Source organism: Erpetoichthys calabaricus, chromosome 4 (genome assembly GCF_900747795.2).
Source record: "Erpetoichthys calabaricus chromosome 4, fErpCal1.3, whole genome shotgun sequence".
Lineage (NCBI taxonomy): Eukaryota > Metazoa > Chordata > Cladistia > Polypteriformes > Polypteridae > Erpetoichthys > Erpetoichthys calabaricus.
The window spans coordinates 74531322-74550463 of record NC_041397.2 but is presented as its reverse complement, the minus strand read 5'-3'; positions in this window follow the sequence as shown (position 1 = coordinate 74550463).

The following is a 19142-nucleotide window of genomic DNA, read 5'->3' as shown; positions in this document are numbered from 1 at the left end:
ACAAGAACAGATAGTATGTTGCATTTTTCAAGTACTTGAAAAATGTATCTGGATATCCAATAAAGAAAAAGGGTAATAGCTTAAAGTATGGATGAGTGACCGGAAAAGGAGTTATAGAGTCTGATTGCTGTGGGGAGGAAGGATTTTCTGTGACGTTCAGTGGAGCACTTGATGCTGGTCAGTCTACTGCTGAAGACGCTCCTCTGTCCAACCACAACACTATGAAGTGGGTGATTAGCATTTTCAATAATAGACCAAAGCCTAGACAACAATCTCTGATCTGCCACGGTTTCCAAGCTGTCCAGTTTCTCTCCTACCACGGAGGAAGCCTTCTGAATTAGTTTGTTTAGTCTCCTGATGTCTGCCACTTTCATGCTTTTAATATTTAGGTGTATTGTGAACCCCCAGAAACAGAAAAACAAAATATACCAAAAATCTCAAAAATGCCTTGCAGGATTTGACTCAAATTTGGTGACATTATAGAAATAAAAAAGTTTATCCAACATGTGTTTTTTTATCAATACATTTTTAGTTGTCAATATTTATTAATATTATGCTAACTTATATACTGTGTCCTGCACTGACAATGTGTTTTATGCAAATAAATGACACATTGTTAAGTGATTGATGGATAGAATCACTAACCAATAGGGCAGACACACGCCTGAAGATGGGGCTGTGTTCTGGGCAGGACAAAAGAGATGTGATAACACTTTCAAAATGGAAAGTGAAAGTTTGGCGAAGCTCTGAAAACCAACCCCCATAACATTCTCACTCTTCAATCATAGTGCTGCAAAAACCAAGGGAGAAATATCGGTCTTATATAATAGCTCATGAATTTTAAATTGGAAAGCCACAGAAATTGTGTCGAGATGCACAAACCTACTACTCCGTGTTCCTCGTTCTTCACATTAATACATCAGTGTAACACAGAGTACTGGCACTTATGTATATTCACATCAAGCACTTTTTGCATATACATTCAGATATGCAGCTTTTAAAGGGGGAATACATACAACTGGTGAAAAACATGAAAAGAAATACTATACATGAATGAACAGCATAAATAAATGTTAATATGTGCACAACGTTCACTTTATTTTTAATGATTAACTATTTCAATTCAAAAGAATTCCATTTTCCTGTAAAATTGTGATTTGCAATGACTATCAACAAAAGCCAAGTCACTAAGAAAAGCTGAAAAATGCAGAAATTGATCTAATGCAGGAATGTTTTACTCATGGACAACTGAATATAGTATGCTCAAGAATATGTTGGCTTCAGCGACCTAACAATATTATTATTACTTATTATTTGACAGGTGCCTTACAACATTTAAGATACAATTGGTTATATTTCTTTTGTTTATCCAATTGAAGCACAGGCAGGTGAAGTGATTTCTCAAGGTCACACAGTGGCAGTAGCAGGATTTGAACCCATTAACTCAGGGTTTAGAAGTCCAAAGTCTTAACCATTATACCACATAATATTATCCTCCTTTTGTTTAAAAAAACAAAAAACCTAAATAGAAAAAAAATTACAAATACAGAAAAGCAGTACATTCATACATTACATATTAATTCTGATATACCCAATAAACCCACAGCACTAAAACTGCTGCCCATTGTCTTATGAAGTTTCCCAGGCGAGGCTGGGTAACATAGCTAATTCTCAACAAAGTAATGTTCCAATTTGATCCTGCCTTCAGGTGACTACAACCCTAGCAGATGCAACACCTGAGACCCACGATTCCAAACAAAATCTGGCCCTTTTTGTCTTCACAGAAAACTGAACACAATCAACCATTAACAGGAAAAGGCACTGATGACTAAACAAACATGTAAAAAATGAAACTGGGAGCAAAGCACAGACAAAAACCGAATAAAAATAAGTAAAGGTAATTCCAGATATGTGTTTCATAGAACACTAAGATAGACATGAAAGCTAGTTAAGAGTAAATTTTATACACATCTTGGTAATTGTTTCTTCACAATGAAACTAACACCTTAGAGATCTTAAAGACATAAGGTGAGTTGAACTTTATAAGCTTTGTTCATCAGAAATATATTTGTAAAAATTCAGTTTGGCTTTTATCCAGGTAACAATCTAAATACAAGTTCTTAAAGGTTTTCTTCTTAAGGCATTTTAAATGAAGAGCTATGACAATTGTTTATGTTTTAGCACTTAAACATGAGTCACCAAACTGTTCTACTGGACCTTCTTGAGAATTAGGTTGCTGCTCCATCTTTTCCAGTATAAGAAGATTGACTAAAATACTCTTAATTCTTGAATGAAATTAAGCACTACGCTCAAGATTGAGTGGTAAGCTGCATATTAATTTTTTTCTTTATATGTTACTCTTGGAAGATAAATGAACAATTTATTTTCTCTCCTATATTGTTGATACTCAGTAGTAATTATTTATAAAATTTAATGCTCTTCTTTCTACTTTGTCATTAATTTACTGCTTCACTGATGTGCAGCAGTGTATAAACTACCTGTCTTTAAACTCTGTCAAAAAGTGAAGTCCCATCTACAGTTGAAAGTAATTAAAACAGGAATCCAATATCCTGTGACCCTGAACTGGATAAGAGGGCTTGAAAATGTATGAGTGGATGGAATAAAACACTGTGAACTCTAAAGTTCAAGGACATGCACTTTAGTTGGAATTTGTTGCTGCCTTTAGTATCATTCTATAATTTTACTGTAATATTCATGTACCTGTTTAAAAATATTGTAAAGCTCATTTTTTTAATAGTATAATATAAAAAAAAAATAAAATAAAAACTTACAGCTGTAAAAGTTTGTTCATGAAATGCTCAGATTGCTCACTTTTCTCATAAAATGTAAAATCTTTGTAGGGCATAAAGTTAATTATAATTCATTATGAGTTTTACACACTATGGCCACTCTATTGGGTATGCTAGCACATAGCTATCTAGGACCCCTTTTGTCCACCAAATAACTCAATTTCTTTGAAGCAAAAATTCAACAATTCACTCAAAACACTCCTCATGGATTTTGGTCTATTTATATGCAATAGCATCAAGAAGATCCAGTAAACAATTTTGTCTTTTTCAGTGTTTTCTTCTTTTATTTATTTTTTAATGTCATTTTTCTCTACTCCATTGTCTATTGCTTATTTTTTTGTAATTCTGTCCAAGTTCCTTTCCTCATTAACTTGCAATTAGGCCTTCATGTGTGAACTAAAGAAGCCCCAGTTGGGATCTCTACTTTATTTAACATAATAAAAAATTAATAGTTTTTGCTCTTTGCCCAGGGCTTTGGTAATTCCTGTCATTTTGGGGGCAATGCCTATTTAGGCCTTATGGAGAATTTTGACCTTTAGGCCTTTTTTGAGAAGTTAGGCCCTAGCCTAGAATTCAACCCTTTTTCAGTCTGTTTGGTCTGAAACACAACACTTCTGAAGATTTTTCAGCTCATTCTTGCTTTCAGTCTCCTCTTCCACCTTATGTCAAATTGCTTTTTAATATGGTGCATTATCTTACTAGAAGTATATATTTGAATAAAGGTAAACCCTGGCCATAAAGCGATGCAAATAGTCAGCAACAATATTGAGAGTTACTTTAACTTTCAAATTTTAAATATTTGGTATTAAAATGTCTAATGTATGCATTCCCCATAATATTACACTGATACTATCAACCTGTGCCATTAATGGAAGGCAGGAAGGGTATGGATTTAAGCTGTTTATGCCAGTTTCTGAACCTGTTATCTGCATGTCACATCAATGTTCATCATACAATTAACATTTTTCTAATTTTCAATCAACTTCAGTCAGACAAGTTTTCTTGATCATGTGTCCACTATGGCCTCATCTTTCTTTTGTTATCTTTATTCATTCAGAAATTATTTATTACACAACAGAGTTGTAAAGAGGTGTTATTTGAATACTTCTGACTGTTTTGTAAACTTTACCGTCTGGACTTTGCTCCCTGACATCCCTCATTAACAAAGTGTTTTCATTTCCAGAAACAGTGACCAAACTATAATCTCAATATTCAGCATTTGATTTTTACATACCCCCCGCACAGTGGCTGTATACGTTTTATTCAGGGTGAGTCAAAATTTCATAAAAAAAAGGAGAATGCATGACAGAAAGGGAGGAAAATAAAAAAGGAAAACACTAAAACAGTGAAGTTAATGTTACTGTGAAAGACAGTACATTCAGTTTACCTGTTTACAACTTGCATTTGCATAGCTACTGTATGTTAAAACTTTATTTATTGAAATACATTATTTCTTAAATGATTAAGGTATTAAATGACAGAAAAATGAAAAATGACTGACACAGTAAATGTCTACAAAGTAAATTCCATTCTTTAACATATCATATTATTTTCAATTTACAGAGTGCAGACTACAAAAATGTGGATTATAAATATTAATTTAATGAAAATGCCTTACAGCATATGATACATGTGCAAAGGTCTTTTCAAAAAGAAAGTATACAGGGAATAAATGTAATTGGCTCTCTAAATTATATTCACGTCTATTTAGTAAAAGCAAAGAGAAAACTTCTAACGATTGCCTGCTATTAAAAAATTGAGCAAGTTATCTGCTTACATCATAAAACACAATTATTGACTGCCACATCAGATATGTTACTCATGCTTTGTTTTGGGGTAAGAGGGAAGAGAGACATTTTATTTTTTGGTCAGAGGGAGGAAGAAGGAGTGGTTGATAGAGGGAGAATAGTGTTTTATTGGAGGTAAGAGGAATCCTGGAGTTTTGCAGAATGGAGAAGAGAATATTGTTGGATGGCAGACAGTGTTTTGTCCGAGTTAGAAGAGAGGACGTTTTCATGGAAGGAGGAGGGATCTTCCAAAATGGGCACCATAACATACAGTAATGTTGACAGATGTTTGATCAGAGAGTCTGGGAAACAGTTTTGGTTGATTAATTATTTGCTTCACTTTAGCTATGTAGGCTTTGGACAGATTACTGTATACTGTACTCAATTTCATATGAATGAAATATTAGTTTTAAAAAAAAATTGTATCTCTAGTTTTAGCCAGCAACTGTGATATTTTTCTTAATTATTTTTCCACTTTAGGAAACAACAAACCAAAGATAAAGTCAAATTCATTCTTCCAAGTACTTGTTTCAGTAAAATTATAATTTACTACATTACTTTCTCTCTCTATTTTGTATATATATATTATAGTAATTCTACACCAGACCTGGGGGTGGCGAGGTGTGCTGATTGTCTCTCTCAGTTCCTTGCAGGCCATTTTCGGGAAATCATACCGGGTTCCGGTTCCTCTGAAGATGTCACTTCCGGTTCAGGTGCCTCTGAAGACATCACTTTCAGTTCCGGCATCAATGATGTCACTTCCTCCACCAACCTTTAAAGCTGCCATCTTACCTCCTTATAGTCAGTTCTGTCTTGGACTCAAACCAGTGAATATTTCTGTTCAATTTTCAACCTATTTTTCCAGTGGAATAATATATGGGTGGCTGCCCCAAATCTTGATACCTGTCTATGATGTCTGTTTCTCACCATTATCACTATATATATATATATATATATATATATATAGCTAACTATATATCTATTACATATACATATATACAAACATACATACATACTATATAATATAATATATCTATATATACTGCTCAAAAAAATTAAAGGAACACTTTTTTAATCAGAGTATAGCATCAAGTCAATGAATCTTCTGGGATATTGATCTGGTCATTTAAGTAGCAGTGGGGGTTGTTGATCAGTTTCAAATGCTTTGGTGTTAATGAAATTAATAACAGGTGCACTAGAGGGGCAACAATGAGACAACCCCCAAAACAGGAATGGTTTAATAGGTGGAAGCCACTGACATGTTTCCCTCCTCATCTATTCTGACTGTTTTTTCACTAGTTTTGCATTTGGCTATGGTCAGTGTCACTATTGGTAGCAGGAGGCAATACCTGGACCCTACAGAGGTTGCACAGGTAGTCCAACTTCTCCAGGATGGCACATCAATACGTGCCATTGCCAGAAGGTTTGCTGTGTCTCCCAGCACAGTCTCAAGAGCATGGAGGAGATTCCAGGAGACAGGCAGTTACTCTAGGAGAGCTGGACAGGGCCCGTAGAAGTTCCTTAACCCATCAGTAGCACCAGTATCTGCTCCTTTGGGCAAGTAGGAACAGAGTGAGCACTGCCAGAGCCCTACAAAATGACCTCCAGCAGGCCACTGGTGTGAATGTCTCTGACCAAGCAATCAGAAACAGACGTCCTCTAGTGGGCCCTGTCCTCACTGCCCGGCACTGTGGTGCTTGATTGGATTTGCCATAGAGTACCAGGATTTGGCAGGTCCACCACTGGAGCCCTGTGCTTTTCACAGATGAGAGCAGGTTCACCCCGAGCACATCTGACAGACGTGAAAGGGTCTGGAGAAGCTGTGGAGAATGTTATGCTGCCTGTAACATCGTTCAGCATGACTGGTTTGGTGGTGGGTCGGTGATGGTCTGGAGAGGCATATCCATGGAGGGACGCACAGACCTCTATAGGCTAGACAACGGCACCTTGACTGCTATTAGGTATCAGGATGAAATCCTTGGACCCAATATCAGACCCTATGCCTGGTGCAGTGGGTCCATGGGTTCCTCCTGGTGCACGATAATGCCTGGCCTCATGTGGCAAGAGTATGTAGGCAGTTCCTGGAGGATGAAGGAATTGATACCACTGACTGCCCCCCAAGCTCGCCTGACCTAAATCTAACAGAACACCTCTGGGACATTATGTTTCGGTCCATCCAACGACGCCAGGTTGCACCTCAGAGCTCAGTGATGCCATGGTCCAGATCTTGGACGCCATCCGTCATCTCATTAGGAGCATGCTCCTGACGTTGTTAGGCATGCATACAAGCACGTGGGGGCCATACAAACTACTGAGTACGATTTTGAGTTGCTGCAATGAAATTAGCCTGCCGCATCATTTTTTCACTGTGATTTTCGGGGTGTCTTTGAATTCAGCCCTCTGTAGGTTGATAATTTTCATTTCCATCAAACGATGTGGCTTCCTTTCATTCCTAACACATTACCCAGTCCATATCAGCATAGATATCCAGCATGATTTTTTTCCCCAATTTTTTTGAGCATATATACATATATATATGTAGAGAGAGAGCATACATATTATATAAAGTCTGTATTAAACCTATACTGACACCAAATGCTGGTCTTTAATCTTCTCCACAACACTCCCTGTTTAAAGTTTAAAATTAAACCATTTTCTTTAACAAATGTCAATTTCTGAAGCACACTCTCACTTTACTATTGTACACTTCGTAAGATATCCAAGGAAGCTCATTCACTTTTTATTTAGGATAGCAGCATTATAATAAATTCTTGCATATGTACAACATATTGTCTCTTTATGACAGCCTCTTCAAATGATACTGAGCCATTTAAGCAGTTATATCACACATCACACGTTTAAATCTCACAGGTGAACATAAGCAAAATCCATTCTGAAGCTTACTTAATTATCTTCTCTTGTGTCTCTCCCAGAGGAGTCATCTTCTTTTTCTTTCCATCAATTACTCGTCTACTACCATTAGGTCAAAGGCTACAAAACAGTACAATCTCCTACATTTTATTTATTGATGTAATTTACATTTCTCTATTAAATCTATATCTTCTTAGGGTCATGTATCCTAGATTAATAATAAAGGAGTATCTGTCATAAATTTGAATCATTTGCTTAATCCTTTAAAAAATTAACATTGGCTGTTGTCATTCACATTTTTTGTCTCTAGCCATCTTCTCATATGTACAATGCACCCTAAAATTGAAATTGTCAATATATAAAACATTTGTTAATGGTATTGGACTCCTCTGTATTTGAGTAACGAAAATCAGCCTCACTATATTCATTTTTGTTGCTATATACAGGGTGAGTCAAAATTATGTTAACACTAATGGATTATTTTTATCTCGACTACACCTTTTCAGGTTGATGGATAGGTTATGGTGGACCATTGCCATGGCCTCCACACTCTTCTGATTTGACACCCTGTGATTTCTGGTTATGGGGATATGGTGAAGGAGCGTGTGTATAGCAGGAAAGTTCATGATATCAATGACCTAAAGGACAGAATATGGACTGTGGTATCATCTATTCTCCGTGAAATGTGTGTCCGGGCTTTAAATGGTACTGTTCCTCATTGGTTTTTTGTGTGTTGAACATGATGGCAAACAGGATGAGACATTCCTGTAAATCATCTTGCACATATGAAGTATGTTTTGTGAATAAATTGCTTTCACCATTCAAATGTTAACATAATTTTGACTCACCCTATATATATATATATATATATATATATATATATATATACACACATACACACACTAGTGGGATCACCCCTGCTCGCTTTGCTCACCAACCCCAAAGGCCTGTGCTACACACCAACCGCTTTGCATCTCTGCTGCTCGTGTTGTGAAGAGGGGGGCTGAACGCACCCCAAAGAGACTCGGTCGCTCCTCCGAAACCCCCTCTTAAACGGTCATACAATGGGAAAAAAAATGCAGTTTTTTTTTACCTCCTCTTTGCTCGATCAGCGGCTGGTTTACTGCTGCTGCTGTGCCATTTGATCTGCATCTCGCACGACGCTTCGAACATTTAAAAGCCTGTACAACAGCTGTCCTACTCTTTGTCTTTTATTTCCTGCCCCGGGCGTGGTTAAATCTTTTGGCACAAAGTTTTGTCTCACAGCACGTGAGTTCTTGATATTTTTTAGTTTTTTAGATTTTTTCAAGTGGGTGTTTTGTTCATATAGGCAACAACATGTGTGTTCAGGTTTCCAAAGACCATTTTTTGTGTTTGATCACTATAACGCTACGTGATTCCTAGGAATGTGACAAAGACATTATGATGACCATATTATAAAAGATGGCCGTATACTTTAAACAGTGTTTAAATTTTCAGTAAAATAAAGGAATCAGAAAAGTTCTTGGAATAATACATTAGTTATGACTCTAGCTTTGTTAGGAATGATTTAGCATTCCCCTTCACTCTTGATGAAAAATCCACTGACTTTTATTTCTGGAAAAACAGAAAGCTGTACATTTTATTTGTTATACTAGTTTTCCAAAATGAAAGAAATTTACATTTGTGCATTCTACAAGACCTTCATCATTACATATCACAGCAAAACTACTGATGTTAATTCATATGAGAATAGTTATCACTCATTAAATCACTGATTATAAACTTTAATCTTTCAGCAGACTCACTCCAAAGGGACTAATGAATACTGATAATGTCTATTCAAGAGAACTCATTTGTGTCAGTACAGGTTACTCATGGGGAATATTTATTCTTTGTAATCATAAAGGTGCTTTTGATACTTCATGACCACATATGTAAGTAGCATACCGGTTTGTATAATACTGTTGATAAGCATTCAGTTTAACACACTAACATGAAACACACATCTGAACATAGTTTAAGGCAACATATTAAAATAATGTTTTCTCTTTGTCATAATTCATATCAATTCATAATAATGCACAAAAAAATTAAAAAAAACAAAGTTATGTGGGCAGCACGGTTGCACAGTGGTAGCGCTGCTGCCTCGCAGTAAGGAGACCTGGGTTCGCTTCCCAGGTCCTACCTGCGTGGAATTTGCATGTTCTCCCCGTGTCTGCGTGAGTGCTCCAGTTTTCTCCCACAGTCCAAAGACATGCAGGTTAGGTGCATTGGCAATAGTGTGTGTTTGGTGTGTGGGTGTTTGTGTGTGTGCCCTGTGGTAGGCTAGCGCCCTGCCCAGGATTTGTTCCTGCCTTGTGCCCTGTGCTGGCTGGGACTGGCTCCAGCAGACCCCCGTGACCCTGTGTTAGGATATAGCAGGTTGGAAAATGACTGACTGACTGACTGTAACTTATGTAGGAAATGTTTCAGCCTCACAGTGTAACTATAAGTTGTGAACTAGTTAAGCATTATTTGAATGAAAATCTGTAATCTTTGTAACTTCTGATGTTCAAACTAGTGAATTTTAAGTTAACTGAAATAAATGATTTCATATTATTGGAGTGCTGCGTGGCACATTGTACTGCTTCATTAATTCAAGGTAAAATACGACATTCTGTGGTGTTGAGGCTAGATAGTGTTTCTGTATCACTTTATGATACAATATAAAAACTGGGATGCTTATACTCAGAAGTATTTTTTGTTGTTTTAAAGTGTATTCTGTATTTAGTAAGGCATAATTTAATGGTGAGTAGTAGAAGTGGTGCTATATTAATAAACTTTGACTTTTGTTATTTGTGAGTACTGAATTACTAAATTGAAACTAAATAATGAGACTTTGTAAACAATTCAACTCAATTTATAATTCCTTCTTCTTAATTATAAGGCATTATTTATTAATATTTTTGCATGGGTATATGATATATAAAAAGTTATCATTATGTAAATAATATACTATAAGCTCACCAGAAAAACAGCAATAATCTTGACGTTGTGAAATTATACATTCTTATAATTTTAAAGCCCACACAATGGCCCAGTTTAGATCTATTAATATTAATCTTCATAATTGTGAATACAGATTCTTCTTCATTCTTTATACTATGTAGAATCATGTCTCAGTAAAGAAGGGACCTGAATATTTCAGAATCTGATGGCTTTGTTGATCCGTTCTATGGCAATATGCGAGTTAACACATCGTTCATAAATTAAAACACTTTATTTTGTGTGTGGTACAGAAGTGTGATTCTTTGTTTACACATCTGCTTGTTCAGGATTATTTATTTTACATGACTACAGTCTGAATCATACCATCTCTCAGCAATTAATACGCTGATATTAACATGTTTGGAAATAATGCTGCTTAAAACCCGTAGTGACTGCCTAATGACTTAGCTATCGGGACCAATTACATTCTATGTAGAAAAGTTAAACTTTCCCTGTCATCAGTTCTTGATTGCTAGAGTTACTAGCTACCGCAATTTTATACTATTTGTGTTTTTAAACTCCATTTTGTTTGGACCACACATTCTATAATATTTCTGTATTTGTAGAACTGATCTATGAATGCCCTTATCCGCAAAGACCCTATAACATAAAATGTAAAAGAAAGAATGGTCATTCAATTCTCAAGCTCATGACAGGATTTTCTAGTATAATCATTGCATCCAGTTAATGACTTTACACTGTAGGTGGTATTATTTGAAGTGAAGTGGTATTACTATGTCAGGAAAGGTGAAGGTAGAGAGAACGTTTTCACGTTTCACCTACAGAAGTACTTAAAATAGGAAGAAGTGTGGATGAATTCACATAAAGGGAATGCAGTCTCTACATGCTTTCCATTTAATTGGTCAAATGCTGAAGTTGAATAAGATCAGGGTTACCATAAAGGGATGAGTTGTGTCCTGACATGTGGCCTGAAAAAGAAAACGGGAAACATATGCTCACAAATGTCGTCAATATGCATCATTTTAATTAGTATGTTCAGCAGTGTAATATGTGGGTCAGATCTTTAGGCTCTCTTTTATCATTCCTGACACAGCAAGCATACACAGCATGTAACCAAAGGAAAATCATTTCTGCTTATATTGCTGATTTAAACTTCCCTTTAAGATTACCCTAAAGGTAACACCTATAAAAGTGGTGAGGCTTATTGCATGGTTTAGCATAGGGTGAAGTAAGATACTGATGCAAAAATTTCCATGGGAATACAACATCTCTATGCAAGAATCTGACATCTGTCAAGGCACATACAGCTCAGATCTGTCAACATTTTCTCTATGAACACAACAGATAATGAGAAACAAGAGACAAAACTGATTTTGACTTAACAGTAATACTTTTAGTTGCATAATAACAATTCAATGTTTATCATTACATAATAGCAAATTCAACCATCTGTTAATATTAACATCTTAAATTTATTTAATTCTTTTTGCATTTCTACCCTGACTGTTTCAGCAATTAACCTTTAAACAAATTGCCAAAAACTCTGTATGTAACACTTTCAACATCTTTCACAATACTATGCAAGCTTCTTCCTACAGAAAGTCATTCTCTTATATAACAGCTTATATTTTATACATGAATAATAGCACATTTCTGCACACAACTAAAACTCTCAAGAGGAAATAACTGTTTATGAAAACTAAAATATTGGTTTATTTTAATGTTCTGTATGTTATCTAAAACTTTTATTAATTATAACATCAGTAACATTATAGTAAAAGCATTCATTAGTAATTTTTAAGGTTTATCATTTCAAAGAACTATTTAAGCAGATCAATGAAATCACAAGACTTTCTAGCATCGCTCAGGTATAACTAATTAGCTTTTTATTACTGTTGTCTTTAAATTATAAAAAGTACAGAATATATTGATATATTTTAACAAAAATATAAGGCCTGTATTATACAGGGCTTCCATCCGTGGATTTTTTTCATAAACTACCAGTGTTGGCAAGAAAACCAGGAACCTTTAAGATTGACGTCTTAAGGTTTGTGGTGTGTCTATAATTTATTTATCATATGATTAATAATTCTGATATAGATTTTCATGATGTTTCAATATTTATGATAGATGTAAACTACAGAATTCATTAGTATATAGTCTAGAAAGTTCATGAACAGCTATCTGCTAAAACACTGAATCAATTACTGTACTAGGGCCAATGTGGGAAATTCTAGATAGATCTGTGGAAATATAGATGGCTGTGTAGTGTCACGCTTATCTGATGTGTATGATGAGAAGGGGCAATGTCGCTAATGGTTTTGTCTCCTTTTATTTCCCTCACAGTGCCGTGAACATGCCCAATGTCTGCAACTGGGAGAGAAACCCTGACTACTCTGACCCAGACAGTGTAAAAAAACGATTGCCCCCAAAAGGTGGAGTTACTTTTTAGACCAGAGCAACAACCTGTGTAGAGCTCCCCAAAGCCTGACCCAAACTTTAGAATAGCCCTTCAAGGCCAATTTGGAGGCGACTGCCTTAATTTCAGTTACGAGAGCGCCTGTCTCTTTTGCCTCTATTGAGCCATTTTGTTTTCTGTATTAAACAGGGGGACCTGGTTGGCACCCCAACTTTTCTTTGGGACTCTCTTGAATCTGTCTCTTAGATCACAATAAATAGATAGTTCTTTATTTGACCCAAGAAGGAAATTTACTTTTTGACAGAAGCTCAAGTAGTATTATAAACAAACAACAATGACAGCCCCCTGGAATACCCACAACAATTATGATAAAGAAGAAAACTTCTGGCATGGTTAAAAATAAATTAAAAACCTCAACAGTGAGGAATTATTAAAAAAAATGTATTGCTCTAGTACAATACAATTTGAGCCCCAGTACAGAGCCAGCCTTAGGGTGAAGCGAACGTAGCAACCGCTTCGGGCCCACAGCTGGAGGGGGCCCACTGTGCCCAAAAAGGTTTTTTTTTTCCTGTGATGCGACGCTGCTGTGGAGGGCCCAATGGAGCAACAGACTCCTTCACTCCAACGTCTATTACTAATTTTTTTATATATATAATTCACGGCAACATATTCCATCACTTAATTACTCCATATGGACATCTCCACTCGGCACTCCAATCTTCATTAGGCTTCACTCAGGTCGCGCGCCTGTTGCCGCCTCCACGGATCATCTGTGCCTCTGTCCTCAGTAGGCGGCCACTTACGCTTCAGTCAGGGCCGCTCCGCCGCACTGCATTCTCGACAGAGCATAAAAGGGGCCCTTCTCTTCGTAAAGCCATCACTTTCCTTCATATCAATATATTTCCATTTTGTTAGAAAGAACATCTTGTAGATAGTAGTCAGGCCTTGCCGAATTTCCACAGTTTGAAAATATTGTATTCCAAATGTCTTCAGTTCCACCGCCAAAGAAATATAAATCAGGTGCTCAAAAACGTAAAGAAAAAGCCAGTCAGTGTCAAACGGAAATCGTCAAAAAGTGATGGTTGTAGATGCCGGCAAAACGCATTTCTGCAGCTCAGAATGCAGGAAATCGCTTGGCGGCCGGAGTTCTGCCCCGGACCCCCCTAGCTGCAGGGGTCGGGCTCCTTACGGGGCCCTCGGTATCAGTTTGCTTCGGGCCCGAAATTGTCTAGGGCCGGCTCTGCCCAGTAGTGTTTCTTGACACACTTTTGCTGAATGACTCATTGGCTGAAAGTACTTAATGATAGTGTGTCATAAAAAGGATGTGCAGAATTGTTCATCATTGCCATCAATTTTGTCTTCACTCTCATCTGTGCCACTATGTCCAATTGAACAAAGTGCATTCTATAACTATACAGTTATAGAATTATTTTTATTTTATACAAAATAAAAAACACTTAAAATGAGGTTGAGTACCCTGTAAAGTTCTCTAACACAATTATAATGAAAACAGAAATAAGACTGAGTATTTGAAAGATATTTGGGTTCGCTTCCTGGGACCTCCCTGCGTGGAGTTTGAATGTTCTCCCCGTGTCAGCGTAGGTTTCCTCCCACAGTCCAAAGACATGCAGGTTAGGTGCATTGGCAATTCTAAATTGTTCCTAGTGTGTGATTGGTGTGTGTATGTGCCCTGCGGTGGGCTGGTTCCCTGCCCGGGGTTTGTTTCCTGCCTTGTACCCTGTGTTGGCTGGGATTGGCTCCAGCAGACCCCCGTGACCCTGTAGTTAGGATATAGTGGGTTGGATAATGAATGGATGGTTTACATTGTGAATACATTTTACAGAAGGAATTTCAGAGAAGCGACCACTAAAAAAAGTACAAATAAGAAGGAATAAAAACAAACAAAAACAAACCTTAGGCGGTATTCATGCCAATTTCATATGTCTAAAGCTTTAGATAAACTAAAAAGAAATGTTCAACACAAAAAGAATTCTTCAGTGATAACATTTGGTAAAAGCCAGATGAGTCATTTTGCCTACCAAGATAATTGGAACATTTACATAAACAGAGTTCTATACCACTTAAAAGATGAAAGGTCATTTTTGGACAAAATTCAGAATTGTGCTATTACTGTATATCAGTATGTAATGTAAAAGTAAAGAAGATGCTAGGAGCCAACCAAAACAGCACTGTGGTTTGAAATGGGTTCTTAAAAGGAAGTTCTTGAACAAGTATAGGACCTCATTGAAATAAGGATTCACAGGAGGAAAACAAAATACAGGAGTTTAATTGCTTATATCTTGATAGCTACTGTTATGCATGTAATAATGCATGTTGGAGAATTTGTATGATACAGATTTGATGTCTCACAGCTAATATACCCTTAACTAACTCTATGCATAGGGTAGACCTAGAGCAAAGTTGTGTAAATGTACAAAGATGTTACATTATACCAACATCATTTAAAAGCATGTTAGCCATTTGGTGAAAAGGTAGCTAATGTATATCGGTATGCCTTTGAAATAAATGTTTGGATAAATGTTTTGATTGGAACATAGAAACACCTGCCCTGTTGAGTTACTTTGATATGGCCTCAGACCTCAGTTTTTCAAAGTTGCAGTATTTGCAGTTATAGCACATATATCAACATGAAAAACACACAAAAAATATTTCTGAAGGTTAGTGAACCAAGGCGGATCCACCTGTTATTCAGGGACAGTATGGTCCATAAAGCACATATTTTCTACTGCAGTAATTTATATCATTTTCCTTTTTGGACAGGAAATGGATGGTTATGTAATGATCAAAAATATTCAATGTTTTTGAATTTACAGATATTGAACACTTAAAAATAAATGATTGAATTTACAATATTTTTAAATATTTGGTAGAAATAAGTTATTTTTTATCATTTAACTAAATTATTTGTGTTAGCAATTAATACATTAATTGAATAACACAAATTAAATGCTGGGAACTGCATTCAGCTGTGGTGGGTTGGCACCCTGCCCAGGATTGGTTCCCTGCCTTGTGCCCTGTGTTGGCTGGGTTTGGCTCCAGCAGACCCCCGTGACCCTGTGTTCGGATTCAGCGGGTTGGAAAATGGATGGATGGATGGATGGAACTGCATTCAGGTGACTGCTTAAGGAGAACAGTTATAACATTTCTTACAAATAATTTTGAATTTTTAAAAAGCAGAAAGGAGAGTAAGTCAGATTTCTAGAAAGCACATTAAAATGTTCATGGTGGGGAAAGTTGTTGAATATAAAGGAAAAAATCCACAAGGTCACTGCTTTGTCACAATCATCTTGGCATTTTTCCCTTCTGAGAAGGCATCAGCTGCTCTGCTTAAACCTATAAAGACTTAAGAACTGTTCCATGTAATTTTATTTACTTATCTTGTTTTTTACAGTGGCATACAAAGAAATGTGAGTTAAATATTTTAATAATTTCTTTTGGTAAGATTGAAAATATATGCTGCAGTATATCCAGGGCATTCAAAATACATCATGAAATGCCTACAGCAATACATATAATAAGATGTGTTATGCAATTGTTGATGACTCAACATTTTCCTAAGACAGAAATTTGAATTTGACTTATTTCTAATATGTTTTCTCAGTATTCTGCTAAAATAAAATATCACAGGCTTTTCTATTGAGCTTTTATATAAGCATCAATTTTTATACATTTTTTTCATGTTATCATTTTACTTTAGTAAATTTAAGTAAATGCAACTTTTTTTTTTTGCTATACTTTGTACAATTCCAAATGATTTCAGTATATGGTGACCTGTTTATAACACTATATTTGACTTTTAACATGCTCCTAAAGTTTTCAAAGCATCCCTGACCACTGGGATTGCTGCAAGAGCTCTGGCCAACCATTTGAATTCTTTTAGTCTCATTGTAATACTTACTGATTAAAATGTGGAAAAGACTGTGAATGTATAGATTGATGTTAATAATGAATTGACTAATTATTGAATTTACCTTTTGATTCGTCTTTGTGATTAATTTGATAATTCAGTAAGGGTCTCACATTATTCTCCTTCATTTATCTGTCGTTGGGGCTACTGGTTATTAGACGTATATCAAAGTAACTGAAACATACTGTTTAAGAAACAGAATAACAGAATTTATTGATATACATTAAGATAAGAGAAATATGATAACTGCCTATATATCAACATTAAAGACAGGAAGAAAGTGAGACGAGACAGAAAACACAATGCAGAAGAGGCTAGGTCAGACCTTATGTGTTCTTTTCTCTGTGACTAATGCATATAAATTGTTTTTTAAGATCACATAAAAGAATGATAATCTGCACTACTGTAGCTAAAGTTTGCATTGAGAGTTAGTATGTGCCAGTATAAGCAGTCTTATTATACTAACAAACTTCCAATATTCATTCTATGGCATGTTGTTAAACAAACTTTTAATTAAAAATTTGGCCAAACTTTTATTTTGGTCACTGTTGTGTTTCATTTAGTCAACAAAAGCAACTACAATTTAAATAAATCTAGACTGTTCTCCCAGGTGATGGAGAACAACCAGTGACGGGAAGCTTTCTACTGAACTGTGAGTCTTTTATTTTGCTTCAAGATGGCATTGCTCAAATGTCTTATTGGCAAATAATTTAGTAAGAAACTTTTTATTTATTTTTTTTTTACTTTCATCTGCATACTGTACTCAAAATGGGCAGTTGGCTACAAGGAAATGATTAAAAGGCTGATTGTGGAATTTGTGTAAGATTCAGAATAGACACAAAGATACATGATTCAGGTAAGTTTAACAAAATGTTATAAGAGGAAACAGAATATGATGAAGCTCCTGAGTGCTACATGTTTTTTTTTTTTTTTTCATCTCCATGGGACTAAGTCCCCTCCTCGAACCGCCACCTTATCGTGGTAGAGGGGTTTGGGTGTCCCAATGATCCTAGGAGCTCTGTTGTCCGGGGCCTTATGCCCCTGGTAGGGCCACCCAAGGCAAACTGGTCCTAGGTGAGGGATGAGACAAAGTGCGGTTCAACAGACCACCTATGACGAATAAAAAATTTGGACAGCGTTTTCCCTCGCCCGGACGCGGGTCACCGGGGCCCCCCTCTGGAGCCAGGCCTGGAGGTGGGGCTCATTGGTGAGTGCCTGGTGGCCGGGCTTGCACCCATGGGGCTCGGCCGGGCACAGCCCGAAGAGGCAACGTGGGTCCCCCTTCCCATGGGCTCACCACCTATGGGAGGGGCCAAGGAGGTCGGGTGCAGTGTGAGTTGGGTGGTGGCCGAAGGCGGGGACCTTGGCGGTCCGATCCTCGGCTACAGAAGCTGGCTTTTGGGACGTGGAATGTCACCTCTCTGAAGGGGAAGGAGCCTGAGCTTGTGCGTGAGGTTGAGAGGTTCCGGCTAGATATAGTCGGGCTCACCTCAACGCACAGCTTGGACTCTGGAACCAATCTCCTTGAGAGGGGCTGGACTCTCTACCACTCTGGAGTTGCCCCCGGTGAGAGGTGCCGAGCGGGTGTGGGTATACTTATTGCCCCCCGACTTGGAGCCTGTACATTGGGGTTTACCCCGGTAGACGAGAGGGTAGCCTCCCTCCGCCTTCGGGTGGGGGGACGGGTCCTAACTGTTGTTTGTGCGTATGCACCGAACAGCAGTTCAGAGTACCCACCCTTTTTGGAGTCCCTAGAGGGTGTGCTAGAGGGCATACCTTCTGGGGACTCCCTTGTACTGCTGAGGGACTTCAATGCTCACGTGGGCAATGACAGTGAGACCTGGAAGGGCGTGATTGGGAGGAATGGCCCCCCCGATCAGAACCCGAGTGGTGTTTTGTTATTGGACTTCTGTGCTCATCACGGTTTGTCCATAACAAACACCATGTTCAAGCATGGGGTGTTCATATGTGCACTTGGCACCAGGACACCCTAGTCCTCAGTTCGATGATCGACTTTGTGGTCGTGTCGTCGGACTTGCGGCCACATGTCTTGGACACTCAGGTGAAGAGAGGGGCGGAGCTATCAACTGATCACCACCTGGTGGTGAGTTGGCTTCGATGGTGGGGGAGGATGCCGGTCAGGCCTGGTAGGCCCAAACGTGTTGTGAGGGTCTGCTGGGAACGTCTGGCAGAGCCCCCTGTCAGAAGTAGCTTCACCTCCCACCTCTGGCAGAACTTCGACCATGTCCCGAGGGAGGTGGGGGACATTGAGTCCGAATGGGCCATGTTCCGTGCCTGTATTGTTGAGGCGGCTGACCGGAGCTGTGGCCGTAAGGTGGTCGGTGCCTGTCGTGGTG